We start from the raw sequence: 20,966 nt of genomic DNA on the forward strand, positions 1-20,966 counted from the left end.
CCGCCTGGTTATTTGAGGTCGGGAACCCAAATTTAAGGGAAAGCTCAACTTGGGTTCCTTGGTTGCTTTCTATTATCACACCTGCGTTGCTTCCAGTCTTATTCGAGGACCCGTCCACGTAGAGATTCCATTCTGTGGGGGTTTCCAGGGTATCTGTGAATTCTACAATGAAGTCGGCCAAGTACTACGATTTGATTGCTGTCCGAGCTTCATATTGGAGGTCGAACTCGGATAACTTGACTGCCCATTGTAAAATTCTGCCTGCTAAATCTGTTTTCTGCAATATCCCTTTTATGGGCTGGTCGGTTCGAACCTTAATGGTGTGAGCCTGGAAGTACGGGCGAAGTCGTCAAGATGTCAGTATGAGAGCATAGGCAAACTTTTCTATTTTTTGGTAGTTCAGCTCGGATCCCTGCAGCGCTTTACTAATGAAGTATACAGGTTTTTGCCCTTTGTCGTCCTCTCGAACTAGTGCTGAGGCTACTGCCCGACTTCCTACCGTAAGGTACAATTCGAGTTGTTCTTCCTTTTGTGGTTGAGTTAGGATAGGTGGTCGTCCCAGGAAACTTTTGAAATCCTGGAAGGCTTGCTCGCATTCCATTGTCCATTCGAAGTTCTTTCCTTTCCTTAGAGTGGCATAGAAAGGAAGGGATCTTATCGCTGATCCCGCTAGGAACCTGGACAAGGCTACCAACCTCCCGTTGAGTTGTTGTACTTCTTTGACACAAGTTGGGCTCTTCATGTTGAGTATGGCCTAGCATTTATCCGGATTTGCCTCAATTCCTCTTTGTGTGAGCGTAAAACCCAAGAACTTGCCTGCTTCTACTGCAAAAGTGTAATTTGCGGGATTGAGGCGCATGTCATGCTTCCTTATAGTGTCGAACACTTGGGCCAGATCGGACAATAATGTCTCTTCACTTTGCGTCTTTATTAACATGTCGTCCACATAGATTTCCATGATTTTTCCGATATGATCTGAAAAGACTTTATTCATTAGACTTTGATACGTAGCTCCCGCATTCTTGAGACTGAAAGACATTACAATGTAGCAGTAATTTGCTTTTGGCGTCAAAAACGAGGTCTTTTCTTGATCTGGTGGATACATGGGGATTTGGTTGTATCCGGAATATGAATCCATAAACGAGAGGTATCTATATCCGGATGAAGCATCTACCAGAGCGTCAATACTTGGGAGTGGGTAAGGATCTTTTGGGCAGGCTTTGTTGAGATCGGTGTAGTCGGTGCACATTCGCCATTTCCAATTTGATTTTTTCACCAAGACGATGTTAGCTAGCCATAGTGGGTACTTGACTTCTCTTATAAATCCTGGCTCTAGTAGTGCTTGTACCTGTTCTTCCACAGCTTGGGATCGTTCTGGCCCAAGTTTTCTTCATCTCTGCTGTACCGGCCGAGATCCTGGATAGACCGCCAACTTGTGACTCATTAGCTTAGGGTCTATGCCTGGTTTGTCTGCAGCTTTCCATGTGAAGAGATCAACATTATCTCGTAAGAACTGTACTAGTAATTCTTTTGCGTCTCCCTTCAGGATCGTGCCAATATTAGTTGTTTTGTCCGAGGTATCCCCGATCTGAACTTTCTCTATTTCTCCTTCGGGTTGTGGACGGAGTTCTTCTCGTCTCTGAACTCCACCGAGCTCAATTGTATGGAACTCTTCTCCTCTTCCTCTGAGGTTTAGACTTTCGTTATAACAGCGGCGTGCCATCTTTTGATCTGCTTTTATTGTAGCTATCCTTTCTGTAGTTGGGAATTTCATGCATAGATGTGGAGTTGAGACTATTGCACCGAGTTGATTTAGTGTTGTCTGACCTATTAGGGCATTGTAGGCTGAACTCACGTCGACCACGATGTAGTCTATCTTGAGTGTTCTGGATTGGTTCCCTTTTCCGAAGGTTGTATGTAGTGGCACGTATCCCAGTGGTTGTACTGGGGTATCTCCCAGTCCGAACAGGCTATTAGGGTATGCTCTAAGCTCCTTTTCTTCTAAGCCGAGCTTGTCGAAGGCAGTTTTGAATAAGATGTCGGCGGAGCTCCCATGGTCTATTAATGTGCGGTGGAGATTGGTGTTTGCCAGTATAATGGTGATGACCATGGGATCGTCGTGTCCTGAGATGATACCGGATGCATTTTCTTTGGTGAATGTGATTGCAGGGATGTCGGGAGCTTCCTCCTTTCCTTCAACATGATATACTTTTTTGAGATATCTTTTGCGGGATGATTTGGAGATTCCTCCTCCTGCAAATCCTCTGTGTATCATATGGACATGTCTTTCTGGCGTACGAGGTGATCGCTCGATTCGTCCGACATCTTCATCCCTTCTTCTCTTTCTTTGATCATCATCTCGGGTGGCCAGAAACCGATCTAGTTTTCCTTCTCTTACTAATTTTTCTATGATGTTTTTTAAGTCGAAGCATTCGTTGGTGGAATGCCCTTGGACTCGGTGATATTCACAGTATTCGTTCCGATTTCCTCCTCCTCTTTTACCTTTGAGTGGTCGAGCTGGGGGTATCTTTTCCGTATGGCAGACTTCTTTGTAGACATCTACGGAATGCCCTAAGAGGGGTGTAATTATGATATTTTTTAATTTTCTCCCCTTGTTGATCTTCCTTCTTTTTGGATTCTTTATCTTTGTCTCGGTAGGAGAATCCGGATTTTGAGGTTTCTCCCAACCGAGAGTTTTCTTCCATGTTGATATATTTTTCTGCTCGCTCCTGCACCTCATCCAGAGATGTGGGATAATTCTTCGATATAGATTGGCTGAAAGGTCCCTCTCGTAGGCCATTGATGAGGCCCATGATGGCGGCCTCTGTTGGCAAGCTTTGTATGTCTAGGCATGTTTTGTTGAATCTCTCCATGTAGTTGCAAAGACTTTCCCGATCTCCTTACCTGATTTCTAGTAGACTGGGAGCGTGCTTGGCCTTGTCTTTTTGGATAGAGAATCTGGCAAGGAATTTTTTGGATAGGTCGTCGAAGCTTGAGATGGACTTAGGAGATAAGTTGTCGAACCATCTAATTGCTGTCTTCGTGAGGGTCGTTGGAAAAGCTTTGTAGCGAACAGCGTCTGAGGCGTCGGTGAGGTACATTCTGCTTCTGAAGTTGCTGAGGTGATGGTTGGGATCTGTAGTGCCATCGTACAGAGTCATATCCGGGAGTTTGAAGTCCTTAGGAATTTTAGTTTTCATGATGTCCCTAGTGAATGGATCTTGATCTTTGCGTGAATTGTCCTCAGGGGTGGTCCGGGTAGCCTTTACTTTGAGATCGGCTTCAAGTTGCAGGAGTTTATCTTCTAATTCTCGACGTCGCCTTACCTCTCTTTGTAGATCCTTGCTAACTTCTCGTTGATGCTGGCTTTCTTTTTCAAGTTTCTTTAGACGATCTTGAAGCGCTTCTATTACTCCTGGATGTGATGCGTTTTTGTCTCCGTTAGATTTCGGAGTATCTTTTGGTGTAGCGTCCGCGTTTTTGTGCGACGTTCTGTCCTCTAGATCTGAATCATGGTCGTTGTCATGGTCGCCTGCCATGATGATGGGATGACTTCCAGGTTCCCCTGCAATGGCGCCAATGTTTCGGGGGTTACCTAAAACTGTAGGCCGATCTCGGATGAGATCTTCTGTACTGGTCGGAGATAACGTGTCCGGCTGGCTGGTGGCAGCCGGAGCTGTTGTGTCCGACTTGTTGGACTGGCTGCACTTCTGATCCGTGGTCACCGGAGGGTGGGGGTACCTACAAGAGACTCCGATGCTTAAGTTAGTACGGGTATTAAGTAGGTTTATTGTAGAATCAGAGTATGAGTTATACCTGGGTGCTCCAGTGTATTTATAGTGGTTGTAGAGTGACATTTCTAGATAATATAAGTTAGTTATCTTATCTTATCTTTATCTTTGAGTTGAGGTCAGCTTATCTTCAAGAGAACCGCCCTTATCTCTATAGGCTTGGACGGCCTGTAGATTTAGGTCGCATTCCTTGGGTTGGGCCCTTTTTTGTGCTTTCCCGTCGATTTGGCCGAGCTCTTTTAAGAGGTCGGATAGTTTGACCTGAAGAGGTCGGTCGCTTTGTCGCCAATCATCCTAGGTCGGGTAGCTCGACCCAGGGTATAAACAATACCGATCTCCATGGGTTAGCTATTTTCTTCTTTTCAACACCATTATTTTATTTTCTTTATTTGTTCATTATTGCATTTGCATGTTTCATTGCATGATTATTTGATTTTATGCATTTAGCCACTGCTTGGTTAAAATAATAAGTTTCTTTTTAAGATCCTATTTTTGAAAAATTTCACTAATTTAAATCAAAACTTTTGTGTTAAATTTATTTGAAGTTGTAATTGGAACATGGTTTTTGAGTTAAAAAGAACATACAACCTGTGAGATTTTGAGCTTATTTATATGGTTACATTATTTAACCATAAATTTTTATTCTTGTGTATTTTCTTCTCTATGATTGCAATCTTTGCTTTGTTCCATTCTATATGTCCAATATTTAGTGTATTTACATGCTTGCATATGATTGAGGCCATTACTTGTTTAGCTCACTTATCTCAAATAAGCCTACCCTTTAAATCATCATTGTCAGCCACTTTGAGCCTTGTAAACCCCCATTTATTCTATATTTTACCACATCACTAGCCTTAAGCAGAAAAATAATTAAATATCCCAATTGAATCTTTGATTAGCTTAAGATAGGGATTGTGTAACAATTAAGTGTGGAGAAACTGTGGGAACATGGGTTAATAGGGGAATGTGTTATGTTGATAATTTGGGTACCTACTCATGTGAGACCAGAAAAATTAAAAATCCATGTGCATTGATAAGTTATGTTTATTTTTCTAAACAAAAAAAAATTTCAAAAATATTCAATAAATAAGTAAGTAAATAAGGGGACAAAAATTACCCCAATGTTAAGTTAATGAAAAATCAATGCATATGTGATAAAATTAAAGAAAAGTTGATACATGAGTATGATATGCAAAAGTAGGAAAATTATGGGTAGCTAGGCGTGATTCTAGAGTTATATAGAGTGTATGTATGTTAGGTGAGAGCTTGGTTAGTCAAAGATTCAATTTATAGCTCACTTAGCCATATATATACCTTTACTCTTACCTTAGCCCCATTACAACCTTGAAATAGACCTCATGATGTTTGCATTGGTGCATTAAATAATTGTTGATTGGTTAGATGAAGAACAAAGTTTTAGAAAGCATGACTAGAGAAGACTAGAGTGATTGACCCTAGACACTTAAGAGTTAGAGTGATATACACTACTAGTGAGGGTTCAATGCTTGATTCTATGTTCCCTGCTTTCATGGGCTGTCTTCTTACAAGTTTACTTGTCTTTTATTGTATGATTTGAATTAGTGAAATCTGATTTATGTATATTCTTGGAGAATTTGATTTACTTTTAACCAAGTAGGTAGAAACATTTTGCATGTAGTTGCATTCATATAGATAGGTTGCATTTCATACATTCTACCATTCCTCTTCACTCCTTTATAGCTTCTCTTGAGCTTAGCATGAGGACATGCTAATGTTTAAGTGTGGAGAGGTTGATAAACCACTATTTCATGGTTTATCTTGTGCTCAATTGAGTGGTTTTTATCAACTCTTTACCCACTTATTCATACTATTTGCATGGTTTTACATTTGCCTTCCTAATTATGTGCTTTGATTGAAAACATGCTTCTTTGGCCTTAAGTTCCCTATGTTTAATCCTCTCTTATTACCATTAGATGCCTTGATATGTGTGTTAAGTGATTTTAGAGTTTATAGGGCAGGAATGACTCAGAGGATGGAAAGGAAGCATGCAAAAGTAGAAGGAATACAAGAAGTTGGAGAAACTACTAAGCTGTCCAGCCTGACCTCTTCGCCCTCAAACGGCTATAACTTTAGCTACAGAGGTCTAAATGATGCGGTTCCAATTGCGTTGGAAAGATAACGTCTGGGGCTTCGATTTGATATATAATATGTTATAGTTTCCTTGACGCTAGGTGACGCGAACGCGTGCTCCACGCGGACGCATCGCAGTGGCAAAAATCAGCGTGGCAGATTTCTTCTCCAGCGAGTTTTTGACCCAGTTTTCAGCCCAGAAAACATAGATTATAGGCTATAAAGTGGAGGAATCCATTCATTCATAATAACCAGCTCATACTTCACAATTTTTAGTTTTAGATGTAGTTTTTAGAGAGAGAGGTTCTCTCCTCTCTCTTAGGATTTAGTTTTAGGATTTAGGATTATTTCTTCTCAATTTCCAGGTTTAATGTTTCTCTTATTTATTTTCTATTTTATTATACACCTTTAATTATTATTTATTCTTCCAATTTAGCTTATGCTACATTCATGTTATGATTTTCTTGATTAATATGATTTGAGGTATTTCAGTTTATGATCGTTTTATTCTATTTATGAATACTTTTAATTTAATTTAGATATTTGATGCCAGGGCATTTTGGCCAGTTTCACTGACCTTTTCTTTACTGTTTTTAGGGTAGTTTCATACATTTTCTTAGGAAATAAGCTAGTTTTGGGTAGATATTCACTTACATGTTGATTCAAGCATACATTGTGCACTTTACATGATTTCATGAGGATTTTGCAAGAATTTAAGAACAAGTTGGATGTTGCATTTCCCATGACTTGGACTAGAACTTTGATGCACTTTATTGCTTGATTTCAGGACAAAGAAAGCAAAGAAGAACCACTTTAGTGGCTACGTTAGTTACACTGACGTTAACACTAACGTGGAATGGGAGTAACTTGCAAAGTTAATGAGAAAAGTAATTGCCAATAACGCTCTCGAAGCCATCATTGCCCACGTTAAGAGTTACGTTAACTAAGTTAACATGAACTCTAACGTGGAAGAAAGGAAATGGAGCCAACGTTAGTGAAACTTAACATTATCACTAACGTTGGACCAAGCTCATAAGTGGCCACGTTAACTTAGTTAACGTGGCCTCTAACGTTAAGAAGTAAAGGGGAAGCCAACGTTAGTGACATTCAACTTTGTCACTAACGTTTGCCAAGTCACAATAAGTCATGTTAACTTCCACGTTAACCTAGTTAACGTGGAAGCTAACGTGAGGAGACAAAGTGGTCGACAACGTTAGTGACACCAAACATTGTCACTAACATTGGAAGGAACCCACACAAGCCCCAATAAGCCACGTTAACTTAGTTAACGTGGAAGTTAACCTGAAGAAGGGAGGTGATCGCCAACGTTAGTGACACTCAACATTGTCACTAACGTTGGAATTAGCCCACATAAGCCACTATGAGCCACGTTAACTCCCACGTTAACTTAGTTAACGTGGAAGCTAACGTGGATAAGGGAATGATGAGCCAACGTTAGTGACACTCAACTTTGTCACTAACATTAGAGATGGCTAGCATGGCCACGTTAGAAGCCACGTTAACCTAGTTAATGTAACGACCCAACTTCCAATACGTCATGATCGTACCAAAAGTAAGGCGTTACTGACCTGTTTTCCTTATTAACTATTTACTATTAAGCCTTTAGTTCGATATCGCGATTCGATTTTAGTAAAAATACCAAAAATTTTTTGTTTTTGTTAATTAAAATCATATAGCAAACATCACCAAGTAATAATAATCACATAATTATTAATAATAGTAATATTATACAAAAGAATTTAAATAGAATTCAGGTACAACTCCTATCCCTCTGCATAAAATAAAAACAAAAGCTTCAAATGCGAGGGAATTCTATGAAAGAAACTCATGTCATAAACTTAGCTCGTAAACAAGTTCTATAATTGCCCGCAGCTCCAAACAGAGTCTTCGAACCTGTGTCACTGAAAGGGTGGAAGATTTTGGGGTGAGAACAATCCACACGTTCTCAGTAAGGAATGGGAATGCCGTAAAAGTAATGAAATAAAGTGCAAATAATTAACATACTCAAGAAAAATATATTTCATCCTAAATCCAAAGGCCTTTTTAAAAGTTTTTCCTAGACAGTATGAATGATCAAACAGTTCCAAGCATAGGTTCATTAAGTCTGCTGAACCAGTTTAGCTTTTCATACTTTTCTAAACCAAAAATATAAACCAAACACAGTCTTCAGTCCATCTCGTAATTAACATATGGCTAAGTTCAATCAATTATTTCTAATTTACATTATAAAATGAACAAGTTAATTATATTTTATAAAGTACAATTTAAATTCAAATATCAATTTTCTAGATTAAATCATACAAATCTCTATTATTTTTCTATCTCTGAAAATAATTAATTATAATAAAAATTGTACATAAATATTAATTGACTTAAACTTAAAGTATTTATAAATATCAATCTAATCATTTTTAATAAAATCATTTTCTAGGAGTTCAAATAATAACATAATTCATTCAAAATAGAATTTATTTAAATTAAATTATACAATTCTTCTTATTTTTCAATTATCAAAATTATAATTTCAATTATACCAAATATCTAATAAAGAATATATAAAAATTCTAATTAATTTAAACTTCAATTATCATGAAACTCCATTTAATTACCTTTAGTAAAATAATTTTCTTAAAATAAAATTATCAACAAATAAAATAAATCACAAATAACTATTTTATTTGATTTTCAAAAACTAGAGTTGTTACATTCTACTCACCTTAGAAAAATTTTCGCCCTCGAAAATTGCTAGAATAAAATAAGTTCAAACTGAAATCAAAGAAAGCAGAATATATGGACAGAAACATAGGCTTTATCAAGGATGAATATTCAAATAGTCAGATTCATAGGCAAGCAAAGGTATACAAGAATGACAAAGTATGGTTGGAAAACAAGCAAATCACATTCTAAGAAGGAAATTCAAACTAGAGAATTCCAATGAAAGCAACTAAGAAAAAGATGGCACGAGTTCATGTGGCACGAATAAAGATTATACGTTGAATCGAAACTAACTTCATAAATTCTATCGCTCCCAAACCCCGTTAATCACATCACTTATAACTTCTATTTCGTCTATGATAACCTATTAGTGTTCCCATATACATAAATCATTAGTATTAAGTTGGCCAAACCTAATACCATGAAGTATGAAATGGTAAACTAACAGCGTTAATCATCAGACAATCATGCATATAAAACACAAACTCTTGTAACCAGAACAAGTCACAAAGCATGACAGACACTCAGAGTATGCAATGAAGCATAGTCAGTCCATTCCCAAGGCTCTAACAGGAACGAACTGCTCTGATACCATATTGTAACGACCCAACTTCCAATACGTCATGATCGTACCAAAAGTAAGGCGTTACTGACCTGTTTTCCTTATTAACTATTTACTATTAAGCCTTTAGTTCGATATCGCGATTCGATTTTAGTAAAAATACCAGAAATTTTTTGTTTTTGTTAATTAAAATCATATAGCAAACATCACCAAGTAATAATAATCACATAATTATTAATAATAGTAATATTATACAAAAGAATTTAAATAGAATTCAGGTACAACTCCTATCCCTCTGCATAAAATAAAAACTAAAGCTTCAAAGGCGAGGGAATTCTATGAAAGAAACTCAAGTCATAAACTTAGCTTGTAAACAAGTTCTATAATTGCCCGCAGCTCCAAACAGAGTCTTCGAACCTGTGTCACTAAAAGGGTGGAAGATTTTGGGGTGAGAACAAACCACACGTTCTCAATAGGGAATGGGAATGCCGTAAAAGTAATGAAATAAAATGCAAATAATTAACATACTCAAGAAAACTATATTTCATCCTAAATCCAAAAGCCTTTTTAAAAGTTTTTCCTAGACAGTATGAATGATCAAACAGTTCCAAGCATAGGTTCATTAAGTCTGCTGAACCAGTTTAGCTTTTCATACTTTTCTAAACCAAAAATATAAACCAAACACAGTCTTCAGTCCATCTCGTAATTAACCACGGCCCTAGGCCCAAGCAACTTAATCAACAACCAAATCATTACAATCCAACCAATTTTCAGTCACAAGCACAAGTAAGAAGGTTCAAACACAACCAAGCAGTTATATCAAGTAAAGCAATTAGCAATTAAACATAACTATTCACATAGGGAAACCAATTATAATATGCACACCCAAACAATGTCATATAAATGCATATGATGCATGCCTGTCCTACTGGCCATGAGCTCATGCGTCGGTTATGTTGCCAGACCCGACTCGGATAAGCGGGATTCAACCACCATCCTTATCCGTAGGTTCCACAAGCAAGCGGGACTAAACCACCATCCTTTCCCGGAACACGCAAGCGGGATTTAAACCACCGTCCTTGCCAAATAATTTATCAATATGTGAGCGGGACAAAACCACCATCCTCACTGCAGGCGGGACAAAACCACCATCCCTGCATAACAGTTTACGCACTGAGCAAGCGGGACTATACCACCATCCTTGCCAGGCCTCATCATATTCTCAATAATATCCACAGTCAATCAGACTCAAAATCTTATTTCAAAAAAATCATTCTTGGCCCACTTTCAAATTACAAATGTATTCAGTTCACATCTTGCCAAGAACCACTTTTCTTAAGTAAATTTTCTTTTCAAAACTTTCAAACAACTTCATAACCAAGTCAGATTCAAAATCTCTTCTGAAAGACTCATAATCACTCATTTTCAAATCATTCGCTTCATCACTTTGAAATCAAGAGTTATTAATCAACAACCTTGGCAAGGACTCAAGACTTTAGGGAAGAATAACCTGTCTCATTTCTTAAACTCTTCAGAAATTCTCGGAATCATAGTTGCTTAAGTTGAGATAAATTAAAGTAAAGATTTAAAATCAAAACCAAAGCATGTAAGCCAAGAGTTCTGAACCAGTTTCAAAACCAAAATTATTTAAGTCCAAAAAAAAAAAAAAAACCCAATTTCTTTTCATTCTTAAATCAGAAACTCTCCCAAAGGTACTTCTTTAACCAAACTTCAAAACATACGCCCCTTCATATTTAAATCAATCAGGTAACATGAACTTTTATTAAACAGTTTAACTCAAAACACCAATTTCTTAATAAATCAAGAACCAATTCGTAGAACCTCTCAAGTCCAAATCTTTTTCTAAATCACATTTTAAAACAGAATCTGGATTTTTATGAAAATTCGGCAGCATCTCCCCTAAAACTCGGACTTAACCACCCTTACGGGTTCCCTCTTTCTCAACAAGTGTCCCCCTTTCCTCAACAACTACCAAATAAGAGGTTCTCAAATCAATCAGAAAATTCACAATTTACAATAGCCAACAGTTCGGTCATAACCCACAATTCCTACATAACCCATCAATTCAACTTTCACCTCATCAATTCGTAACTAACTTACTCTTATCATAGGATTTCAAAATTAAACTCAATAAACTAGTATTCCAAGAAACTTGGTGTTGAGGTAATTTGGTCACAATAAAAACTTGTACCATCTCTCTTAAAATTCTGTTATTGTTTCCTAAGAAAATGCAGAAAAACAGCAGCAGGTAGTAAGTTTGATAAATTCCTTAAAAATCCAGTTTCCACCCAATGCCTTTCAAAATTCACGACCTCAAACAAGACTCTTTTAGCTTTTTATTGAATCAAATTCCAGATTAATACCATGTCATATGAAAAAGTTATGAAGTGACAAACACAGCCAGGCCTTTTAGAATTCGGTTTCCAAAATCCAGTGAGTTATCCTTATCCATACTCTTTTCAACATATCTACTTGGTTAAATAGGATATTGACATGAAATTTAAAATGAAGATTATGGACACAGGAAGCTTGAAAATGCCGTTGGTTTCAGCTCAAATACTTACCAGAATTGAAAGTTAAGTGAGTTGGAAGTTGGTGCTTCTGCAGTAAAGAAACAGAATTTTCTGCAGAAACCATCAATCTTCAAAAATTCATTTCTCCCAAAATACTCATCAATAAATTCTGAATTTTTTATGAGATGCTCAAAACACAGTAAAGTTTCATGCAAAAATAGTTTCATTCAAGTATATGAGCTGGGATGCTCCCAGAAATTGATTCTTTCTACTGTCATGCATGTAGAAATTCTGCCTTAAGCATTTTCAACAACCTTACTTATCAAAAACCACATTTGAACTTATAACCCTTCCAAAATCACACGTTTAACCTCTTTTCAGTTATTCAAAATTGTCTTCATTGCCAACACAGCCCAAGAACCCAAAATCAATAATTCCCACGATGTCAAGTACTTAAGCATCATCAAACCTTTTCTTTTCTACACTATGCCAAGCATAATTTTCCATATACACTCATCATCATTCAAACACATAATAACTCATCAATTCACACCAGCAAGCTCAGCAACAAAAGTAACACCATTTATTCTATCCCTTACAACATTCAGTACGCACAATCATCAAATCAATCACCAATTACAGTTATAATTCAACTCAATTCCATCCATATCAGAGAAAACAATATCAATTACAACTTCAAACACTCACAACAAAGCCCAAAGACATTCGCAGCCTTAACCTGAATTCAATAATCCAATTGAAGCACTAAAACATCATCAAACTTACTCCAAATTTCACAACCTCAAACCAAGCTTATTTCTATCAATTAGTCTCTCATAACAACAAAACTAATTACATTCACAGCAATAATCAAAACTCAATTCATCAGTTATCCATACCACAGCTTTTCAATATTTAACTCGGCATATTTCAATTTAATAAATTATACTAAATTAATCATTAAACACAGCAGCATCTAAATTCAATCACAGCTCAAAATCATCACAACAATTAACTAACTTCAAACCCATTTCAAGCCATTCATGTCAACTAAGAGATTCTTAACCGTTGTTAACCATTTGCACTTATCCAAATAACTTTGTAAGCATTCTAAATTAAAAACGTTAAATCCCCTACCTCAAAGTGTCGAAATCCATAGAAATTGGGAATGTTGCACTCATGAACAACAACCTTAATAGCAGCCATATCATCTTAAAGTAGTAGCAGCAACAGTTTGGCATCTCCGATCAACGGCAGCAGCATTATTTCCGATTCATTCTTCACTCTCGCAGTAGTAACCACGGTGGCAACAAAATAGAGTTCAAATGCAATGGAGTCGGAAATGGAAATGAGTTCAATAAAATTGAAACTACAGATAGCTTACAATAAATTATCGGAGCAGCAACAACAGGGTTTCCGGGCAGCTCCAGTGGCAGTGGGAAGCTTCAGTGTCAGCCAAACGGCGATGGTAACGGATCAGAATGGATCTAGAGCAAGGGCAGAGCAACAAAACCAACAGTTCCAGCAGTGGCAGTGGCTTCTTCTCAGATTCCAGAAACTAGAAGCAGAAGCAGAACTGGCGAGCTTCTCCATTCGGTCCTCCAGCGATGATGTCCGGCGATGTAGCGGCTCGGCGACGGCGAAACGGCGGTGGTCAGTGGCGCGTCAGCGGCGACTGGATGTAGCTCCTCCAGCTTGCGTCTTCCTCTCTCCCAGCGGCACTCAGTCTCGGGCTTCCTCTCCGACGCGACGCGGCGGCGATCGGCGCAGCTCGTGGCTCCATGGGTGACCGCGGTGAGCACGAGCTCCTTCTCTCCTCCAGCGCGAACTCTCTCTCTCTCCTCCCTCTGTCCTTCGCGCGGTTCTGGAGGCAGCGTCACGGGTCGGCGGCGACGTGGTTAGATCGTGACAGCAAGGCGCGGTGGTAGCGGTTCCAGGCCGGCAGTAGCGCGCGATGGAGGAGGCGGCGGTGAAGCAGCAGACTCGACCGGTTGGATGACGGCGCGGTGAAGCTCCCTCTCTTTCCCTCAGCTCGACGGCGACGGCGGCGAGGCCCCCCAGCCAGCGCCATCCCTTCCTCTCTGATTCCCATCTTCCCCTATTTCCATTTTCCCCCTTTTTCTTGCTGTGAGGTTTCCGTGGGTGAGGGATGGGGTCTCTAGGGTTAGGATTTCCAATTTGGGAAATTAGGGTTTCTGATTCAATTTGAAAATTAGGGTTAGAAACTAGGGATTTTATAAAGTAATATAGATAGATATGAATAGATATTTTGATAAAATTGAATAGTAGAGTAATTTTATAATCAAATATACTTTATCAAGAGTCACCAAAAAAAAATATACTTTATCAAAAATATTTAGGAACATTATTTATCAACATATGGCTAAGTTCAATCAATTATTTCTAATTTACATTATAAAATGAACAAGTTAATTATATTTTATAAAATACAATTTAAATTCAAATATCAATTTTCTAGATTAAATCATACAAATCTCTATTATTTTTCTATCTCTGAAAATAATTAATTGACTTAAACTTAAAGTATTTATAAATATCAATCTAATCATTTTTAATAAAATCATTTTCTAGGAGTTCAAATAATAACATAATTCATTCAAAATAGAATTTATTTAAATTAAATTATACAATTCTTCTTATTTTTCAATTATCAAAATTATAATTTCAATTATACCAAATATCTAATAAAGAATATATAAAAATTCTAATTAATTTAAACTTCAATTATCATGAAACTCCATTTAATTACCTTTAGTAAAATAATTTTCTTAAAATAAAATTATCAACAAATAAAATAAATCACAAATAACTATTTTATTTGATTTTCAAAAACTAGAGTTGTTACAGTTAACGTGGACTCTATCGTGAGAAATAGGGGCAAATTGGAACGTTAGTGACAATGGTAAGTGTCACTAACATTCCCGAAGGTTGGCAAGCCTACGTTAAAAGAGCCACATTAACTAAGTTAACGTGGACCCTAACGTAGGGAAGGGGGAGACTTCTCAACGTTATTGGGAAAGGCAAGTCCCAATAACGTGTGCGAAGGACAAAGAGGCAACGTTAGTGGCAACGTTTGTGCCACTAACGTTGAAGATAACGTGGCTCTTACTTGGGTGAGGAACGTTAGTGAAAATGGTGATTGTCACTAACGTTCTCGAACCCATATTTTCACTGAACGTTAACACCACTAACGTCCTGAGCTAAAGTCTCTGCCCACTTCACACTTTCTCTCTGCAAGTAAAGCCAAGCCCAATGAAGAAGAGAACTGCTTCAAACTCAAGTTCCAAAGGCCCATACCCAAGACTTGAAGAGCCAACTAGAAGAACAGAAGAGTAGTATATATAGGAGTAGCTTTGAATTAAAAGGGGAGTTGGAAATTATAGGGAGCCTCTTGGCATAGAACTACTCTTTGTATTTTGCTTTCTCTGCACTTCTAGTTTCATCATGTATTCTCCATCTTTGTTTTCATTTTCCAGAGCTATGAACAACTAAAACCCTTTCATTGGGTTAGGGAGCTCTGTTGTAATTTGATGGATCAAAAATAGTTTTCATTATTCTTCTTTTATCTTTTCTCTTGATTTTATTTGAAAGCTTTCGATCTTCATTCAATTGGGTAGTTATCTTGGAAAAGAAGCTATTCATACTTGGATCTCTTCTGAACCTTGAAAGAGGAATGAAGAGATCATGTTAGAAATGCTTTCTCATGCTGGACCAAATTGGGTTTGGATGGATATGTGACTATAATCCTCTCAACACTTGATTTGGGAAATGCATGTGGTATAATCAGTGACCATACTTCATCTCTTCTCATGAGCAATTGACCAAGGAATTGGCTATTGATCAAGATTTGAGAGATTGAATTACAAGAAATTGTAATTCAATCACTTAAGATTGCCAAGGAGATGAATGAGTGCATTGATTGAGGAAGAGATGAAAATAAAATTGATCCGGAGAATGCAAAATCTCCTAAGCCCAATGAACTCCCCATTTCTGATCTTACCCATTCTCTTTAATTTCTGCCATTTACATTTATGAGCAATACCCCATTCCCATTTACAATTCAGCAATTTAGTTTCAGTCATTTATTTTCAGTTCTTTAATTCTAGCATTTTACTTTTTCTGTCATTTACCTTCTCGCCATTTTATTTTCTGCAATTCTCAACTCAAATTCTGGATTCGCTCAACTAGAACATTCCTCTAATTAAAGTTGCTTGATCAATCAATCTCTGTGGGATTCGACCTCACTCTATTATGAGTTTTTACTTGACGACAAATTCGGTACACTTGATGACATGTCATCATGTCATGTTTTTCTATGCTTTTTCATACAAGAAATTGATAATTAGTGCTTAAATATTGCATTCTTTTATGCTTAAATGGTATATTTCCTTGATCTTTTAATTTTATAAATTTGGTAGGAAATAAGAAGAAAAAGAAGCAAAGAAGCACAAAATAAGCTAAAAAGGAGAAAAAAAGAGCTTTGGGGCACACTTTGAAGTTGGAGCACACTTTGGAGCCTTAGGCCACGCTTTTAAAAGCGTGGCCCATGACCAAATCAAGGAAGTATGAACAATCAGCACACAAAGCTCAGTTCACTAAGTGAACTTAGCTTTGCCGTACAAGAAAAATGTGCTTGGAGGCAAGAAAATTCGCTAATTTAAAATCTGGGCGTTTACAGCATGACCATGCCTCCTTCAAAGGGCAATAACTTGAGCTACAGACGTCCAATTGATGTGCTTCTAGTTGCGTTGGAAAGCTGACATTCAGAGCTTTCCAACGATATATCATAGTCCATATTTGGCACGAAATTGAGGCACAAGTGAAATGCATCTTTAAGGGCTAAAAATAAGCAAAAAAATCAGCCAATGCTTCCACCAAGGCTCGAAGGGGGAGACACAAGGAAAACAAGGAAAGCAAAATAAAGCTCAGTTCACTTTCCCAACTGAGCTTTATCGGGCTCCCACTCATGAAAATGCAAGAAAAAAAGCTCACAAAAGTGCCTCCACCAAGTGTTGAACCTGAGACCTTGAGGCCGAAAGCAAGGCACCACCAAGGAAAGCTAAGTTGGTTTTTCCAACTGAGCACTACCTCCCCCCTTCTCCCCCACAAATTGACACGGACCCAAGGCACCAAGGAACTTTGGCGCACAATTTTGGCACACAACCAAGGCTGGACGCGCACCAATTTTGACACGGATGGCAGCACACTTGAAAGCTAAGTTGGATTTTCCAACTGAGCTTTCTCCTGGGAGCAACTTTCACATGGGCCAAAAATTCAACTAAAATTTCATTTAAATTCAATTCCTCTCCAAATTGAATCAAGGCCAACCAAACCCATTTCTCCTCAAATCCAAAGCAAGCAAAGCCCACATCATCACTCAAAGGCACAAGAACAAGCTAGAATTAGGATTTTCATTTAATTTGTTTTTCATTTCAATTTCATTTTATTTTTGTAAAAGCCTATATAAAGGCATCATTCCCATTTTCAAAGGGGAGCTCCATTAGAAAGGAGGTTGGCTCCACTAGGGAGCATTAGCATTAGAGAGCTCTCTCTCTTTAGTTTTCTTTTCTTTGTTTTTGAATCTTGGGTGGAGAATTGAAGGAGTTCTGTTTTATTCTCCCTCTGAGATTTCCCATTGTTTGCCTTGCTGCATAATTTCAGTGAATTGCAATTTGAATCAAAGTTCTCTTACTGCTTCCATTTGTCTTTATTCTTCAATTGTTCTTGTTGGATCAAGGAAGGATTTGAGATCTAGACTTGTTTTCTAGTCTCTTCCACTCTTGAGATCTTCAACCTCTTTTACTTTGCTGCAAATTAAGCATTGCTTTTCTGTCTTAAAATTCTTCAAGGCATTTTACTCTTCTGTTAGATCTGTTGCATGATTTTGCATCTTTTACTTCTCTGTTTGATTGCTATTTACACGTTCCTGTTGAATTTTACATTTCCAGCACCCATTCCCCTTTATATTTCATGCAATTTACATTTCTTGTCATTTAAGATTCTTGCAATTTACATTTCTTGCTCTTTAAGTTTCTGTCCAATTTACTTTCTGCAATTTATAATTTCTTGTCATTTACTTTCTGCTGCTTCAATTGTCACTCAAATCACTCAATGTTAGCTTGACTAAACTAATCACCCACTAAAGTTGCTTGATCCATCAATCCCTGTGGGATCGACCTCACTCTAAGTGAGTTTTACTACTTGATACGACCCGGTACACTTGCCGGTGAGTTTTAGGTGTTTTGGGAAATTCAGTTTTCCACAAAAATACCATCAACACTTGCCGAAGGAAATTTGTTATGAGACAAGTTTTCCGTGCATCAAGTTTATGGCGCCATTGCCGGGGATTGATTGTGCATCAACAATGATTAAATTGGAAGATAACTAGATTGAGCATTTTTGTTTTGTTTGATTTAATTTTCTGTTTGAGTAATTTACTTTCAGTTTTAGTTAATTTCTTCCCTTCCCCCTACTTTTTCTTTGTTATTTACAATTCATTTCACTAACCCACTAACTGTTTGATATATTGCATCACTCACATTAACAGTAATTCTGATAGAAATGCTTTCTGCACCTATTCTCTTTGCTTGTACTTGTTGGTTGTATGACAGGGAGAAGAAGCGGGGCTTCAACTTCCTTTGATTCTGAACCTGAGAGAACCCTCCTTAGACTAAGGAGGGAGGCAAGAAAAAAATGTGTAGTTGGTGCTGAAGAAGAGGAGGAACACTTTGAGGAATACTTTGAACCAAACATGGAAGAAAACATGGAAAACCATCGTGAAGAAGAAGCTCACAACCATGGCGGAAGAGGACGAGCAAATCATGCTGGGGAGAATAGAAGAGTTTTAGGCTCTTACATCAATCCAAACCCAGGAAACTGTGGAAGTAGCATTCAAAAGCCAACCATCCATGCCAACAATTTTGAACTGAAGCCACAGCTCATCAGCCTTGTCTAGAACAACTGTTCGTTCGGAGGAAGTGTCCAAGAAGACCCCAATCAACATCTAACCACCTTCCTGAGAATATGTGACACAGTGAAGTCTAATGGTGTTCATCCTGACGCCTATAGACTGCTCTTATTTCCATTCTCACTCAAGGATAAGGCAGCCAAGTGGCTGGAGTCTTTCCCAAAGGAGAGCTTGACAACTTGGGAAGATGTGGTGAACAAATTCTTAGCAAGATTTTACCCTCCTCAACGAATCAATAGGCTGAGAGCTGAGGTCCAAACTTTCAGGCAACAAGATGGTGAGACTCTATATGAAGCATGGGAGAGGTTTAAGGACCTAACAAGGAGGTGCCCACCAGATATGTTCAATGAATGGGTGCAGCTGCACATTTTCTATGAAGGGCTCTCTTATGAGTCAAAGAAGGTCGTAGACCATTCATCCGGAGGATCTTTGAACAAAAAGAAGACCATTGAGGAGGCCATAGATGTCATTGAAACTGTAGCAGAGAACGACTACTTCTATGCTTCCGAAAGAGGGAACACAAGAGGAGTAATGGAGCTAAATAATGTAGATGCTCTGTTGGCCCAAAACAAGCTCATTACCCAGCAGCTGGCTGACCTCACCAAGAAGATAGAGAGGAACCAAGTAGCAGCAATCTCCACTTCATCAACAAACTAAGAAGGAGTGAATGAAGAAACAGAGGGTAGTCAGGAGCAAGCCAACTACATTGGGAATTCACCTAGGCAAAACCATGATCCATACTCCAAGACCTACAACCCTGGATGGAGGAATCACCCAAACTTTGGGTGGGAAATCAACAAAACCAAAGCCTTGATCAAAGACGCCCAAATCCCAACAATGCAAGCCACCAACACTTCACATCTAGACCATATCAACACCTCAATAACAACACCTCTCCACATTCACATCAAAACCAAAATAACTTACCTCATCCTTCCACCTCTAATTACGATCTACAATCATTTGATGACAGACTCTCAAGGATTGAGAATCTACTTGAAGGCATAGGCAAGGAGATTCAAGACAACAAGGTGTTCAAGGAGGAAGTGCGAGCCAGTTTCAAGAACCAGGGAGACACAATCAAGAGATTGGAATTTCAAGTGGGGTATCTCTCTGAGCAAATTCCCAAACCGACAGATAGATTCCCAAGTGACACAGAGAAGAATCCAAGAGGTGAAACAAAGAAAGTAAGATGGGAAGATTGCAAGATGGTCACTATAAGTGATAAGGAGACTGAGGACAAGCCAAGCAAGCTGTCAGAACAACCTAAAGATACCTCAGTAGAGAAGAAGGAAAAAGATCATCAAGAACCAGAAATCTCACAACAGGAGCTACTGAGAGTCTATGCACCTTTTCCCCAACTGCTCAATGGTGCTGTGGAGAAGAGAATATACTCAAGGTTTCTAGATTTGTTTGCATCTCTGCATGTCAACATACCATTCATCAAGACTATTCAACAAATGCCCGCATATATCAAGTATATGAAGGAGCTGCTTCCCAGGAAAAGCTCACTCAAGGGAGGCCAAACTATAGTGATGAACAAGGAGTGCAGTGCCCTCATTCAACCACAGTTGCCTACGAAAAGAAAAGATGCAGGGAGTTTTCATGTCCCTTGTGCCATAGGGGAAACAATGTTTGATAGAGCACTCTGCGATTTGGGAGCAAGCATCAACTTAATGCCCTTATCCCTAGTGAAGAGGCTGCAGATCAATGAGATATTGCCCACAGATGTAGTCATCAGGCTGGCTGACAAAACTCAAAAACAAGCAATAGGGATGGTGGAAAATGTGTTGTTAAAGGTTGGTTGATGAACAAGGAAATAAGCCCTTGGTTGATGAACAAGGAAATAAGCAGTTGTCACAACTCAAGGAAAAGCTGGAGGAACCTAAACCACCAAAGACATGTGAAGACAACAACAAAATTCCCTTAGAAGAAGAAGTCACCAAGAGCAAGGCAACATCAAAAGGGACAAAGAAGAAGGTACCAAGAGGGTGGAGGAACAAGAAGATCCCTACAGAGGACTTCTCTCCAGGGGATAAAGTGATCTCAGCTTACTTCCCAGATATCCCCCCTAATCTCCCCACTGTACCATCTCAGTTACCTAAGGTCTTCATTATCAACAGAGTTCTCTCCTTGGAACATGTAGAGATCATTGATACAACCAATGGATATAAGTCCAAAGCAAGAGGGGAGGACTTTAAGCATTACCAACCACCCTGATGAGGGAGAAACGTCAAGCTAGTGAC

General features: G+C 38.3%; 1 non-coding gene across 1 annotated transcript; it reads right to left on the minus strand.

Annotated features, from left to right (window-relative positions):
* Positions 1-18,957: 18,957 nt before the first annotated feature.
* LOC112739010 (small nucleolar RNA R71) lies at positions 18,958-19,064 on the minus strand. Its single transcript, XR_003169953.1, has one exon. It is a non-coding gene; the product is annotated as a small nucleolar RNA R71 (small nucleolar RNA).
* Between the last annotated feature and the right edge of the window lie 1,902 nt (positions 19,065-20,966).

The sequence above is a fragment of the Arachis hypogaea genome, chromosome 13, assembly GCF_003086295.3.
Source record: "Arachis hypogaea cultivar Tifrunner chromosome 13, arahy.Tifrunner.gnm2.J5K5, whole genome shotgun sequence".
NCBI classification, from domain to species: Eukaryota; Viridiplantae; Streptophyta; class Magnoliopsida; order Fabales; family Fabaceae; genus Arachis; species Arachis hypogaea.